Here is a 17,487-nt window from a genome sequence, read left to right on the forward strand (position 1 = left end):
CCTACCATCTATCAACCTCGTACACTTCATCACTTTACTCTTATTCTCATTTACTTTCAATTTCCTCCTTTCACACACCCTTCCAAACTCCTCTACCAACTGTCTCAATCTCTCCTCTGAATCAGTCACCAGTGCAGTATCATCTGCAAACAGCAGCTGCTTCAGATTCCACTCTCCACCATCAACATTCACCAGACTCAGACCTCCACCTAAAACTCTTGCATTCACCTCCCTTACAACACCATCCATGTAAATATTAAACAACCACGGCGACATCACACATCCCTGTCGCAGCCCCACTCTCACGGGAAACCAATCACTCACAGCATTTCCCACTCTTACACACGCTCTACTATTTACATAAAAACTTTTCACCCCTTTTAGTAACCCATCAAGTCCATACAATCTTAAAACAGTCCACAAAGCCTCCCTATCAATTCTATCATACGCTTTCTCTAAATCCATAAATGCCCAAAATACATCCTTGCCTTTCGCTAAATACTTTTCACACACTTGTCTCACAGCAAACACCTGACCAACGCATCCCCTCCCTCTCCTAAAGCCACACTGCTCATCACTAATCACTCCCTCTGTACCCTCTCTAACTCTCATAATTAACACTCTACCATACACCTTACCTACAACACTCAACAGACTTATACCCCTGAAGCTAGTACATTCATACTTATCACCCTTGCCTTTATACAAAGGGACCACACAAGCACTTGCCCAGTCAATTGGCACCATACCTTTCTCAAAGCACACATTCATCAATCTTACTAACCAGTCAACATTAGTCACTCCACCACCCTTCAGGCATTCCACAGCACACCCATCCATACCTGCAGGTTTCCCTGTTTTCATCTCCTTTACTGCCTTCTCCACTTCCTCCTTCGTGATCAAAGAATCATTCAACTCTCCCAACACATTTATTCTTTGCACCCTTCCATCCGCCACAATCTCAGCCACCCTTTCCTCCTCTACATTTAACAATCTTTCAAAATACTCTGCCCATCTCTTCCTTACTGCATCCATCTCAATTAACATCCTTCCATCCTCTGCTTTTACTCGTTCTTCCTTCCCAGACTCTCCCTTTCGCACCCTTTTCACCTCCTTCCAAAACATTTTCTTATTCTGTTGAAAATTCTCTGTCAGCCGCATACCCCACCTCTCATCTTCTGCCACTTTAGCATCACGCACAGCCCTTCTTGCTCTATTACTCTTTTCCTTATACCTTTCATATGACATCTCATCCTTCCTCTGCAGCCACACTTCATATGCACGTCTCTTCTCAGCCACAGCCATACTTACTTCCTCGCACCACCATTCACTTCCTTTTCTTACACCACCACCCACACGTCTCACACCACACACCTCTTCTGCATGCCCCACCACAGCACTCTTAAACAACTGCCATTCCTCCTCCACGCTGCCGTTTTCCCGATCTTTCACTGCATTCCACTCATCTTTCAATTTCTCCTGATACTCTATCTTTTTCTCTCTTTTATCCAACTCACTCACTTTCAAAACCTCCCTGCCACACCTAACCCTCCTAGCTCTCACCCATCTCTTACCTACTCTTAACTTTCCCTCCACCAGGTAGTGGTCAGACATACCTCCATCCTCCCCTCTCAGAACTCTCACATCCAACAATCTTCCTATTACATTCCTAGACACAACCACATAGTCCATCAAGGCTCTATCAACAACCCTTCCACCCTCCTGTCTCACCCATGTATACTTATAAATATCTTTCTTCTCAAACAGCGTATTCCCAATCACCATCTCTCGCTCAACACACATCGCTATCATTCGTTCCCCATTTTCATTTCTTCCAGGCACACCATGCATACCAACTACGCCTTCAACTGCTACATTTCCCACTCTAGCATTCAGATCTCCCATCATTACCACATTCACATTCGCTCCAAAACTCTGCAGACACTCATCAACATCATTCCAGAAAGACTCCCTCTCTTGTTCATCCCTTTCACTACCAGGTCCATATGCACTCACAAACACCCACAACTCACGTTCAAATTTCGCTTTCACCCACATCAGTCTCGATGACACCTCCTTCCATTCAATCACACATTGCTGTACTTCCGGACTCACTAACAAGGCCACACCTTCTCTTGCCCTTCCTCTATCAACACCTGACAATCTTCCATTCACACTTCCAAACATAGATTCCCCCTTCCCTTTCATCTTTGTTTCACTCAAAGCTAACACATCCAACTTTCTTCTCACAAACATTCTCCCAATCTCCTCCCTTTTAGCCTCAATCGTACTACATCCACGCACATTCATAGACCCAATCTTCAGGGTTCGGGGATAACTCCATCCCCCATCCCTTTCTCTGGCCTGTCTCTTTTTAGGAACTAAAAAACAGAGGAGGGGGTCGCTAGTCCCCTCACCCCGCCCCTTTTAGTCGCCTTTTACGACACGCAGGGAATACGGTGGCAGTAATCTTCCTAACACAGCCTGGCCGCAGAGTATATATATATATATATATATATATATATATATATATATATATATATATATATATATATATACATATATATATATATATATATATATATATATATATATATATATATATATATATATATATATATTTATATATATATATATATATATATATATATATATATATATATATATATATATATATATATATATATATATATATATATATATATTTGTGGTAGGTGGTGGCGACCATCATCCACTCCCTTGATGTAGTGCTGCCTACTCCTTCCTTAGCATTTATCATTCTTTTTCTGTGCCTCCCCTCCTCTCTTCCTATTTCTCCCATCTTTCCTGTCACTTCTTATTGCTTTCCTTTCCTTTACAGGTGGCTTTACATTGAGTGACAAGCCAAATGGTTTCCTGTAAGCCAAGAAACCATTTACAACGCTGGGTGGTAACCATATAACCAAACCATACGTGTTCCCTACGTGTCAGCAAGTGGGTTGGTGGAGGGTTAGTGCTCCTCCCCATAAAAGAAATAACTCAAAGTCAAATGTCCACCTCTTACGGGATTATGGCGTCTGGCAATATATATATATATATATATATATATATATATATATATATATATATATATAGATATATATATATATATATATATAGATATATATATATATATATAAATATACTGTTAGTGTATGTGTGTGTGTGTGTGTGTGTGTTTTTGTGTGTGTGTGTGGGCTCCCAGATAGGCATATTTCAATTTATGTAGATTGGTTCTGTCTGAATGTGTTCTAATTGAAAATTACTGTTCTACTGATGTTATAATAAAGGGCATTTCCACAAAGTATCACGTTTCACCGCAGGAACAGCTTTCCTTTGGGATGGTGTTTTGACGCCTAAATCATTGGTTGTCAACAAAGTGAAACCAGTTCAGACACAACACTTATTTAACCAAATGCTGAACATCATTGCATGTAACTGTCATTTTCTGGCAACAGGAGGAGCGCTTGAAAAAGGCCCTTATTTCAGTACACTCTGTCTGACCTAGGGGTAATAGAATGTAATATAATATAATCGTGTGTGTGTGTGTGTGTGTGTGTGTGTGTGTGTGTGTGTGTGTGTGTGTGTGTGTGTGTGGTGCAGCAATACTGGAAAATGGATTTTGAAAAAACTTGGTCGGATGGGTGTAACTGGATCCCAGATTTGCCACTCTGAATTCCATGTTGATTGATGATTTCTAAGGAGGGTATTTGGTCCCTAATACTTGTCCCATTTGTCTTATGTTATGCTCACGTGTACTAGGTGGCAGGGCATTTCTTTGTGTTTCCATAGGTCTTTGGAGAGAGAGAGAGAGAGAGAGAGAGAGAGAGAGAGAGAGAGAGAGAGAGAGAGAGAATGTACAGCTCCGGTCAGAATTTGGTGATACAGTCAGCACTACCAACGCCAAAGCTTCTGGAGTTCAAAGTTCGAGAATTTCGACTCACGTGTCTCACACACACACACACACACACACACACACACACACACACACACACACACACACACACACACTGAGAGAGAGAGAGAGAGAGAGAGAGAGAGAGAGTATACATCTAAGGCATGGTAACGGACATTGAGGGAGCGTCTCCCTATCTCATTACAATCACGACCAATATTTCTATGAAATATGTAATCCACATACTTCTATATATGCAAAAGACTAGCGATTATATTATTACGTTATTCCCATGTCACATGAATTAATGTGGTTAGGCAACACAGTATTATAATAACCCAGAATACATCCTATACATCCCCCCTGGGGGTAGGGGGGTTTTCAAGAATACTCCCCCAGTATCTCTGCTTGTCGTAAAAGGCGACTAAAAGGGTTGGCGGTGGGTTAGTGCCCCTCCCCGGAAAACAACTAACTAAAAAAACAAACAAGAAGCCTCGGACAAGGACTGACCAAACGATGACGACCCAGGACCGGACAAAGGACTTGGTAATGAGTTCATGGAATGTAAGAGGAGCGAATGATGAGGTGAAAGAGAGAGAGATTGTCCAGGTGCTTGAGGGTGCGAAAGTGGATGTATGTGGAATAACTGAAACAAAATGGAGAGGAGAGAGTGTGAGAGAATGGGAGTATGGATGGGGTATATATGCAGGAGTAGTGAGAATGAGATGGCAAAGGAAGGAGTATGTATAGTTGTGAGTAAAAGATGGAAGAAGAGCATAAGACGGTATGGATCAGTTGGGTCAAGGATTGTGTGGGTAAAGTTGAAAGTTGGAATACAAGTGTGGGCGATTGTGCGTGTGTATGCGCCAACGCAAGATCGTGCTAGAAGAGTGAGAGAAGAGTCCTGGACAAATGTGGAAGTGTGCATGGAAAAGTTTGGAAGGAATGAGAGAGTGTTTTTGATTGGTGATATGAATGGTAAAGTTGGGAATGTGAAGGTGGATGGAATAGTTGGTGAGTGGGGTGTGCCTGCTGAGATAGATGAGAATGGGAGTGCGTTAGTGGACATTTGTGCTGGGAGGGGGTTGGTGATAGCCAATACCCTCTTCAGGCATAAAATGATCCACAGGTATACATGGCGAGTGATGAGAAGGGTGGGTGGTGAACTGAATGAAAGGAAGGCAATGATTGATTATGTGTGTGTGGATGAAAGGATGCGAAGATGTGTAAAGGATGCAAGAGTGTATAGAGGTTGGGGGAGTGGACTTTCTGACCACTACTTGGTGGTGGCCAGAATTAGAATGCAAGTAAGTTGGAGGTATAGAAGAAGGGAAAGACGAGAGGAAGGAGTAGTTGCAAGGAGAGTGGAAAGGTTACAAGAGGAGGAGAAAAAGACAGAGTATATGAGAGAAGTGGAGGAATGATTGGGCAAATATGAACTGGAGCAGATGGGAGACGTGGAAGGGTTGTGTAAGATATTTACAGAAGAAATATGTGCAGCATGTGATGTGGTGTGTGGAAGGAAGAGAAGACGGAGGGGGGTCCAAGGAACAGCGTGGTGGACTGAAGAGGTGAAACAGGCTGTGGCACAAAAGAAGAAAGCATACAATGAATGGATGAGAAATAGGGGCGTGGAAGAAATTGAGAGGCGGAAGAGAGAGTTATATGTGGAAAGAAAGAGAGAGGTGAAAAGATTAGTAAGAGAGAGTAAGAAGAGAGTGGATGAGGAATTTGGAAGGAATTTGAGTGTAAAGTGGAGGGACTGTAAGAAAATGTTCTGGAGAGAAGTGAAAAGAGTAAGACAGGGTGGAAGTGAAGTTAGCAGGGGAGTGAAAGATAAAAATGGTAGATTACTAGTGGAGAAGGGAGAAAAAGTGAGCAGATGGAGAGAACACTTTAAGGAATTGTTGAACGTAGAGGATGGAAGTAATGCGAGTATAAGTGGCTGGGGAATGGCTGGGAGAAGGAGGGAGGTGAGAAGACAGGAAGAAATCAGTAGGATAGAAGTTGTGGAAGCAATGAAGAAAGTTAAATCGGGGAAAGCTCCAGGAATTGATGGAGTGTGTGGTGAAATGCTGAAGCATGGGGGAGAAATAGTAGTAGAATGGATGTGGAAGATGTGCAGATTGGCCTGGGAGGAAGGTAGAGTCCCGGAGGATTGGAAGTCAAGTATAATTATTCCCTTGTGCAAAGGAAAAGGGGAAAAAGAAGTGTGTGGTAATCATAGGGGCATTTGTCTTCTTAGTATAATAGGAAAAGTGTATGGTAGGATACTTATAGACAGAGTTAGAGAAAGAACAGAGAAATTAGTTGGAGAAGAACAGGGAGGCTTTAGGAAGGGAAGAGGTTGTGTAGATCAGATATTCATTCTTAGATCTTTAGTGGAAAAGTTTCTAGAGAAGGGAAAGAAGTTGTATGCGGCTTTCATGGATTTGGAGAAAGCATATGACAGGGTGGATAGACAAGGATTGTGGAAAGTGTTAAGAATATATGGAGTAGATGGGAAGTTGTTGAATGCTGTGAAGAGTATGTACGATGGTGCGAAGGCTGCAGTGCGTGTGGATGGTGAACTAAATGAATTTTTCTCTTTGAAAGTTGGTTTGAAACAGGGATGTGTCATGTCTCCATGGTTATTCAATCTGTACATGGATGGGGTAATAAAGGAGGTACAAGGTAGGGTAGTGGATGTTGGAGTGGCCCTGGTGAGAGAGGATAGTGTTTGGAAGCTCCCTGTACTGTTGTTTGCAGATGATACTGTGTTCTGTACTGTTGTTTGCAGATGATACCGTGTTGTTGAGCGAAGACGAAGGGGAGCTGCAAGGCTTGGTGGATGAGTTTGAGAGAGTGTGTAAGAAACGGAACCTAAATGTGAATGTAGGGAAGAGTAAAGTGATGGTCTTTGAGAGAGGTGAAGTTAGTGAATGTACAGCGAGGTTGGATGGTGAGGAATTGGAAAATGTGAGTACGTTTAAGTATTTGGGTAGTGTGATGAGTAAGGATGGAGGTTTGGAGGGTGAAGTGCTTGAAAGGGTACAGCAGGGAAGAAAGGTTGCTGGTTCTTTGAAAGCAGTGATAAGGAACAGGGAAGTGAGCATGGAAGTGAAAAAGTTACTACATGACAGTATTGTGATACCAACTCTAACGTACGGAAGTGAAGCTTGGACATTGTTGGAAGGACACAAGTCAAGAGTGAGGGCAGTGGAAATGAGTTATTTAAGAGGAGCCTGTGGAGTCACGTGGAGAGATAGGCTGACGAATGAGGATATAAAGGAGCATTGTGGTGTGGATGTGGATGTGATAGGAAGCGTTATGAGGAACACACTGAGGTGGTTTGGCCATGTGGAGAGGATGGAGGGTGAAAGACTGACGAAGAGAGTGTATGTGAGTGAGGTGGAGGGGGGAAGAGGGAGGGGGAGGCCGAGGATGAGATGAAGGGATGGGGTGGAGAGGTATATGAGAGAGGGGTGTGTGAGTTGGGAGCAGGGCAGTGAAATGGCGGGGGACAGGGCGACTTGGAGGCGATTTGTTTGTGGCCACCCCAAACGGGATTGAGGCGTCTGGCAATAGATAGATAGATAGACATGCTATGAATGTATAGTCATAGCTAGGAAACATTGACAGGTAACATTTTATAATACTGTATGCCTTGCCCATTGCAATTGACGTTTTAATTTCAAACTACAAATGTGTAGTTAAATAGATGATGAAAGTATAGCACACCTGTGTCCCGTGAGTAAGCTATGAAACACACGGATGGTCGGGTCTCCTTACATTTTGTTTAAGCTACGGGTTAATCATATAAGTGACGGATGCGACCAGAACGTGGATAAGCGTCTTATTTTATATTATGAACAGTAAAGTGAAATCAATAAATTGTTTTCTCTCTTAATAATATTATAATCGTAATAATAAACACTCAAGGGGATGAAATACTCAGTTTCTCTGGTATTTACTATTACCATACGTAATATCCAGTCCACCCACCATTTTTCACAATCACTTTCTGTAGCCTCAGCGTTAATGATGCCAGAAACGTTTGCATCAGATCAAGAATTTCGACTCGCGTGTCTGACACTGATAGAGAAGGAAGGAGGTAGGAAATCATCTGAGATTTCTTTGTATCATACAGATCTGGGGGTTACCAGTCCCCGGGATAATACGATATGAACAGGAAGGTGCAAAACCTGGAGTTGAGAGGCAGCATCATCGCTCTGCGCTATAGTGGGCTGTCTATACAATACGTGCTATCGCTCAGCAACTTGGCCCGGCACCAAGGATCGTCGCCAAGTGGATTATGAGGTGGAACACAACGGAAACATAAACGACCTGCGTAAGGTCTTTAAGTTCTATGTAGATACTTGGATTTGTTATAGTAGGAGTACACAGGGGCATCCACAGGATTTTTTGTAAGGGGGGGCAAAATAAGAGTATTAGGACTCCATATTATAATTACAAATCATAATAGATAGATAGATAAATAGATAGATAGACAGCTCTATGCGAGCCTGGGAATGGGAAATGAGCTTGCAAATTACACTGAGGAAAGCTGACGACAGATTACGAAGTGGCCAGTAAGGAGATGATGCAGTTAGTTGTCAGCAATCCACCGGTGAACAAAGCCTTAGTGACCATACACACACATACACACATACTCACACACAGGCTTCTAGAACTTTCCACTCACAAGGAACACACGTGATACGTCTGCTGTTTCAAAAGAATTTAGGAAAGAGAGGGCAGAAAGAAGCTAGCCATACAACAGACAGGTCGCAGGGAGAAGGGCTTAGCAACTTGAGAGAGAGACAGAGAGAGCGAGACAGAGAGATAGCTAGCGGGACTCTACTTTATACTCCGCTCTGTGTGAGAGACTTTGTTAATATTTCCAAGACAAATAAAAATAGTCCCATACTATTCTTTACCTCTCCTGTCACTACATGACAAATGGGAAAGAAGATTATCTACTTACAAGCTACTGAAATATAACAACTGCTCGCCCACAAGTCTAATATATATAAAACTCCATTACAAGTAACTACAAAGTCTTTTATGACATTTGGTAGCAGCGAACGTATATGAACCTCGTCTATGAATCAACAGTGAATTCCTACAAAATATCAAGATTGAAAACAAAAAAATACCTCTCACAACCAACAACTCGACCAGCTCCTGACAATATTCTCTCCAACCAGCCCCCTCCGTCTCCCCGATCATCATGCTGATGCAGAGGTGAAGTGATCACACGACGCCTTGCAAGTAGTTTAACAAAATATTGATACGATCTTGCAACTTCTACGACGAACCAACGAACTACAACCATCTACAATCAAATACAATTAACAACTCTACGAGTCGTCTGTATAACCTTCTACACGCACCTACAAGTAGCGGCAGTCTTCATCCTACAACGAGTAAATCACAAGAAAAAAATACCAAGTCCATATTCACAACTCATCTTACTCACTCATCTTCACTCAAGTTACTCATCGCTACTCATTTACTCACCACAGCCACCAGTGTGGGAAGCCGACGTCACCATGTGCTGAGATGACATCACAACGCGAGTCTGCCATGCCAAGCAACGTGCGACTGATACCAGGCACCTCTCCCCCACTACTCATTACTCATTATTCACATAGCTCCTACTCATACTCATTTATTTTCACAGTTAAGTTGGAAATTTGACGTTCTATGCTGAGGTTTGCCTGGGACAGCTGTTAACCACCACAAGCACCAGGCCATGGAATTTCCTGAGTAATATCGTCCATCAACACACCACTAGAATTATCAAGAGATCTTTAATCAAACCTGTATTTTTCTTCCGAGATCGACTTTTGTATCGACACACCTTTACGATCTGTATCAAGTGGGTAAAATTATACTTACTCATTTCTTCTCAGTGCTAAAATTAGCTATATTCAACTTATTTATGCATCTATTTTGTTAGGACATAAATAAACAAGAGGCGTATTTCATAACACCATATCTTAATGAGAGGAATATTTTCGCCACCACCCACGTTAATACCAGATGACACACAATTTGCCACAACAACAGACTCACAATTAAGAGAGCCCCAAGGCAACACACCAGATGACATACAAATTGCCACAACAACAGACTCACAATTAAGAGAGCCTCAAGGCAACCCACCCCTTGTACAAACCTCACCACACACTAAAGATGAAGAAACAAATACGGCAGTTTCAGATGATGAGTGGGAAACCCCCTCTGATGTAGAAAGTGCGGACTTTGCCGCTGCCTTGCACACGTATGCCAATATACTTAACAGGGTTCACCGGTCTGGTCGTACCTATTCCACCATTCCCTCACACAACGATAAACACGTCCAAGTTGAATTAACAGAGCAAACAGTAAAAATGAATCAAGAAACAAATACCGCTGATCTAACAACCACACCTCACATGTTTGTGTATCACGAGGATAAAACTGCCCCAAAATTCTCTGGCACAGACAAAGATCGCATTGATGTCATTTCATTAGTCAGTCAGTGCGAACAAATGTTCATCAAGTGCCACATACTAGATGAACAAGAGAAAATTGCTATTTTTTCATCTTGCATAAGCCAGGAAAGATGTCCAGCGAGCAACTTGCTTCGCTCCGACAAGCTCCATCGTGCTAGGACATATGATGAATTTAAAACTGAATTTCTGAAGAAATTTTCTGGAGGTATGAACTTCTTGCCAGGTATAATTCCAGAATTACATAAAATTGTAGATCTTGTAAGGGAACACACTACAAACCATGTGCTCAGTGAAATAACTGCTGATGTCTCCACAATCAAGAGAACATTATTAGCTACTTTGGAAAATTCTAATTGGATAACAAATGATGGAAAGATGTCCCCAGACCTCGTCGTGGACATCATTGGTTATGTAGCTGCCTTGTGTAAATTACCTGATAGGACCCTTAAGATCGCCAAGACGATCGCGTACACCCCAGGAATGTGCTTGCTAGACTTAATGAACGAGGTAGAGATGCAGTGCAGTAAAGTAGGTGTGGTCGACACACATGCACATTCTGGTAGAATGAGGGTACCTGAGACAGTATCAGCTGTGAAAACATCTACACCGACCCCAAACAGAGAACAAAATCGATTGCGACCATAAATCAGGCAGACCAAACAAGCATACGTGACAAGGTCTCGTTCACAGACGCCTTCCTACAGGCAGTTTCATAAGTTTTCGCGCAGCCCGAGCAGGTCTCGCGCCATAAACAACACTTCTTATGGGAAATCACATCGTAGGTCACAGTCAAGGGATAGGTCCATTCTGTCATTATTGTGAAAAACCAGGACACACAAGGTATGAATGCTTTATCAAGGCAAAAGAGGACAAACAGAAGACACAAGGATTTGGTCCTTACTGTAGGCATCATAGATACCAAGGGCATTGGACCAGTGATTGCAAAACAGTAGAAAAAAATGTATCTATGTTCAAATCTGGGGAAGACCAAGTCATGACAAAAAACGAACAAACGTAAAGAAAAACAAGGCTAAACTTCACATAGGAGGCATGTTGGGAAATGAGTGTATCTTAATACCAGCTGTATGTGAGGATCAAAACGTTTCCTTATTTTTAGATACAGGCTCTCCAGTGAACTTAATAACACATGAAGAACTAAATAGAATTCTTAAAAATAAAAAGAAAGTAACTTTTCTGGATGAAGCTGATTTAGATTTATACACAGTAGATAGACAAGAGATTACAGTGAAGGGTATGATAAGATTAAATATCAGTTTCACAGAAACTACAAGACCATTCTCTGCATTTTTCTATATCGTTGAAAACTTAGCAATTAAAGCTCATATGTTACTGGGCTTAAGATCCATGAGAGCTGAGAACATAACTATACTCCCACAATTGAATGGAATAGACTTTGATAATGAATTCATAGAGGAAATAACTTCAGAGCCCTCACCAATTGGTAGAAGAGAGCCAAAAAGAATTGGTAATATTAAAGGCTTAAACAAACATACACAAACAGATGAGTGTATAGATCCACTCCCACCACCAGCCCCATCCTCCAGAATTAGTGACCCAGATAACAGTACTGATTTATAAATTTTTCCAGCCCATCTCACTAATGATTTAGTTATACCACCTAATTCATACATGAAGGTTACCATAAAGAGCAAATTACGGAATAGTACTGTTCTTGTCTTAGAAGAATTATGTAAAGTGAAGGGATTGTCAGTAGGAAACGCATTATGTCATACGAACGACGAAGGGCAAACTCAGATATTCATAATTAATCACATGAATGGGGAAGTTCAGTTGAAAATGGGAATTTGCATAGTTAATATTGAAAAATGTCCCGCCCCTGTGAAGGAAATAGTTATAGCTGGAGTAACAAGTGAGATAAAATCTACGGATAGAGAAAGAATAAAAGAGAATTTAGTTCGCTCAGGTGAATTTGATGAAGAAAATGATTTGTTAACCCTGCTGGAAACACACAGGGACACCGTAGCATTGCCCGGAGAACAATTGGGGTGTACTAACTTGATTAATCACATGATTAATGTGCACCTAGAAACACCACCAATTTTCGTACCAGCTTACCACATACCACACTTCCAACGTACACTTGCAAATCAGTATGTCGATTAAATGTTAAAACTTGGAATTATTGAGCCTTCAGTCTCCCCGTGGAATGCCCCCTTATTCTTCGTGCCCAAACGAAATGGAGAAATGCGTGCAGTAGTAGATTACCGTAAACTAAATAATCACACAATCCCAGACAGATTTCCCATGCCATTGCTAAGCGATGTTCTACAAAATATTGGTCCTGAGAATATATTCTCGACCATCGATCTCCTAAACGGCTACTATCAGATTCCAGTATCTAAGGAGTCACGTAAATTCACTGCCTTTTCAACAAACAGAGGCCATTATCAATATACAAGAATGCCAATGGGACTGAGGACAGCCCCAGGCACATTCCAGCATCTTATGAATTACGTATTGTCCGGAATTTTAGGACAAGGAATATTTGTTTATCTTGACGATATTATAATCGCAACGAAGAATATTACGAGTAAGGATCATCTCAGGAAATTAGACTTACTCTTACAAAAGCTTAGTGATGCTGGTTTAAAAATTAAACTTTCTAAATGCAAATTTTGCTTTAAGGAAATAAATTTCTTAGGCCACAAATTAAGTTCTGATGGTATTCACACCACTGATGACAAAATACAGGCAGTGAGAGATTTTCCTGAACCCACTACGACTGACGAAGTTAGACAATTTTTAGGTCTGGCTGGGTACTATAGGTCATTCGTACCACAGTTCTCTCACATAGCCTTTCCTCTATTCCAACTACTCAAAAAAGATGCTGTATTCCAATGGGAAGAAGAACAAAAAAGGGCATTTAACAATCTAAAAATTAAACTAACAAATGCACCTTGTTTAGCATATCCAGATTACACAAAATCATTTCTTATTTGTACAGACGCATCAGTTAAAGGATTAGGGGCTGTACTGATGCAGGAAGATAAAAGAGGAAAGAATCAACCAATTGCATTTGCCAGCAGACAAACATGAGGTGCGGAGAAAAATTATTGCACTACAGACTTAGAGGCACTTGCAGTGGTTTTTGCATTACAAAAGTTTCGAGATTTGGTATATGGTTACGAAATCCACTTATTCACCGACCATAAACCACTGGTGGGTATGTTTAAAGAAAAACTCCTTTCTGGGAGGAGAGCAAGATGGAAATGTACATTTGAAAACTACAATGTACAAATTCATTATATACAAGGTAAAATGAACATAGTAGCTGACGCATTATCTAGGAACCCGAACACAATTCAGGTCGCGGCGTTAGATCTCAAAGGAAATATCCCAAACCACGAGGATATCGCAAAGGCACAAAGACTTGACCCAATATGGTCTAAAGTAATATACAAGTTAGAAAGTGGAGATGACAAACAATTACCCAAACTGCATGTCCCACTTGAACAATTCACAATGGTCAATAATACATTATACAAAATTAACTCTAGACAACCAAAACGCCAAAGAAATACTAACCAGTTGGTAGTACCGAATGACATGATACCCCAAGTATTACGATTGATACACGACAGCCCGCATGCAGGACATCCTGGAAAGGATAAGACATTCAACCAAGCCCAGCTATTATATTACTGGCCTTCATTACGAAAAGATATAAACAATCATATAGACAGATGCGAATCATGTGCGAAACACAAAGGATACCCAATCACACTTGCACCGATGGGTAATTACCCTGTACCACATCAACCATGGGACGTTGTCGCTGTTGATTTACTCAAGATGCCATTATCATACAATAATAACCTATACTTATTCGTAGCAACGGATCATTTTTCCCGTTATGTCATTTTAGCTCCAATTAAAGATAAGACAGCAGAGACAGTAGCAAAGGCAATAACAGATAATGTAATATGTCGCTTTACTACCCCAACGGTACTAATAAGTGATAATGGAGGAGAATTTAATTCTGAGATCTTACAAGAAATATGTAAACAATACAACATCAAAAAGGTTAACGTTTTGGCCTATCACCCAGCATCGAATGGGTTGGTAGAGAGACAAAATAAAAAAGTATTAGATGTGCTACGACACATTCTCAGTGAAAATTATGCAAGCTGGGATGATTGGATTCCCAGAGTAGAAGCCTCAATTAATGGGTCTATAAATAAATCCATCGGTGACACACCACATTTCATTATATATATGGCACAGATAAAAAATTACCATATGAGCTCCTAGAAGGTGACAGCATGCCTATATACAATTACGATGATTACTCTATACTCCGTTTACGTGAATTCCAGGATATTCACAAAAGAGTAAAAAAACAATTAACGATGTCCAAGGAAGAAATGACGGAGGCATTTAACAAGAAGGCAAAAGATTCACCTATCAGCTTAGGAGACATTGTTTACGGTGTCATTCATACGAGAGACAATAAATTATCCCCAAAATTTGAGGGCCCATACAGAGTAATTAACATAAAAGCAAACAAAGTTTTAATTAAGTCACTTTCAAGTGGCGAGGAGAAACAAGTTCATATTGACCATTTAAAACGAGTTTCAAGGGAATTATCCCATAATTATTCAGCCTCGGATACAACCGAACAGGCGAACGTACGTCAAGAAACCAAGCAAGAACACAACAATGATTACAAAAAGAAATTAAGGTCATATCCCAAACAATCGAACATAGGTGCAACTGTTCCAATCAAATCTACAGTACATCATTTACGATAATTAAATATCGATTTAAACTCCTTCTATAAATGAAATAACAATCAACCGTAACGCACATCATCACTATCATCGATCACAGCATGATAGGAAATTAATAGATTTTTTTTTTCGGTAGGTTACGATGAAGGGACTTATGCTATGGATTCTCCTCTACATAGCAAGAGGATATGCGCACTTAGACCCCCAACACATAGTACGACAAGGCTGCCTCATAGCTCCAACGGCCACGACTACAATCATTAAGGACGTCATGAGTACTGAAATAAGTCTAGATTACTTGTATGAATTACCTACTTATCTAGACAGACTTGCGACGCCGATGCGAACTCTGGACTTCATGATAGGAAATTATGTTTCACAAGCTCATATCCCATTCCCAGGCTCGCATAGAGTTGTCTATCTATCTATTTATCTATCTATCTATTATGATTTGTAATTATAATATGGAGTCCTAATACTCTTATTTTGCCCCCCCTTACAAAAAATCCTGTGGATGCCCCTGTGTACTCCTACTATAACAAATCCAAGTATGTACATAGAACTTAAAGACCTTACACAGGTCGTTTATGTTTCCGTTGTGTTCCACCTCGTAATCCACTTGGCGACGATCCTTGGTGCCAGGCCAAGTCGCTGAGCGATGGCACGTATTGTATAGACAGCCCACTATAGCGCAGAGCGATGATGCTGCCTCTCAACTCCAGGTTTTGCTCCTTCCTGTTCATACCGTATTATCCCGGGGACTGGTAACCCCCAGATCCGTATGATACAAAGAAATCTCGGATGATTTCCTCCCTCCTTCCTTCTCTATCAGTGTCAGACACGCGAGTCGAAATTCTTGATCTGATGCAAACGTTTCTGGCATCATTAACGCTGAGGCTACAGAAAGTGATTGTGAAAAATGGTGGGTGGACTGGATATTACGTATGGTATTAAAAAAAAAAAAAATACAAAGAAGAATGACCCATGTATGGCAGACCAGTACCATTATCTTTAAATGAAATATTAATAACTCTTACCATAAGCTTAATTTTAAACTATTTTTTTTTTCTTGCATGTATGCATTTCACTACAATGGCCCAAGTACATACTGTATTACAGTTAAATAATTTACTTTAATGCATTTATCCAAATGTGTATACAACTTGTTTAAAATGTAATATTACTAAATAATCACTATTTGCTATGAATATTATATGTATACAATATTCATACAATTATGTTACTTTTACAATATTATGTATTTCACTTAATTAGCTTATAAGTTCATTATAATGTGTTTATAATATGTATTAATATGTTAGGACTATTAACTGTCGATGGTACGCCATTTTCGCGTGACTGAGCAATATATTAGGACTCCATATTATAATTACAAATCATAATAGATAGATAGATAAATAGATAGATAGACAGCTCTATGCGAGCCTGGGAATGGGAAATGAGCTTGCAAATTACACTGAGGAAAGCTGACGACAGATTACGAAGTGGCCAGTAAGGAGATGATGCAGTTAGTTGTCAGCAATCCACCGGTGAACAAAGCCTAAGTGACCATACACACACATACACACATACTCACACACAGGCTTCTAGAACTTTCCACTCACAAGGAACACACGTGATACGTCTCCTGTTTCACCAGAATTTAGGAAAGAGAGGGCAGAAAGAAGCTAGCCATACAACAGACAGGTCGCAGGGAGAAGGGCTTAGCAACTTGAGAGAGAGACAGAGAAAGCGAGACAGAGAGATAGCTAGCGGGACTCTACTTTATACTCCGCCCTGTGTGAGAGACTTTGTTAATATTTCCAAGACAAATAAAAATAGTCCCATACTGTTCTTTACCTCTCCTGTCACTACATGACAAATGGGAAAGAAGATTATCTACTTACAAGCTACTCAAATATAACAACCGCTCGCCCACAAGTCTAATATATATAAAACTCCACTACAAGTAACTACAAAGTCTTTTATGACAAGAGAAATCATACATATATGTGCAGTTTTATCAAAATACACATACTCCAAATAGGCAAAGGCATTTACTTACATTAGTTACATGACTTACATCAAATGCATTGTGACAGAATGCATGAATCGACTCAAATCACTTAATCATCCTTGAACAAGAACTGAAGCCGTCAAATTCCAAAGGGGGGGGGGAACTGCTCTCCCTTGCCCCCTTCCCCTCTGGACGCCCATGCCAGTATACATAAGATACAGTGTATGTGAACAGATATAAATATTTTACCTATGAGGTTACAGTTATTATATTGAAATTTTCAATATATAGATATTTATATTC

Source organism: Coenobita brevimanus, chromosome 38 (assembly GCF_032717465.1).
Source record: "Coenobita brevimanus isolate Jiangsu-jjx chromosome 38, ASM3271746v2, whole genome shotgun sequence".
Taxonomy (NCBI): Eukaryota; Metazoa; Arthropoda; class Malacostraca; order Decapoda; family Coenobitidae; genus Coenobita; species Coenobita brevimanus.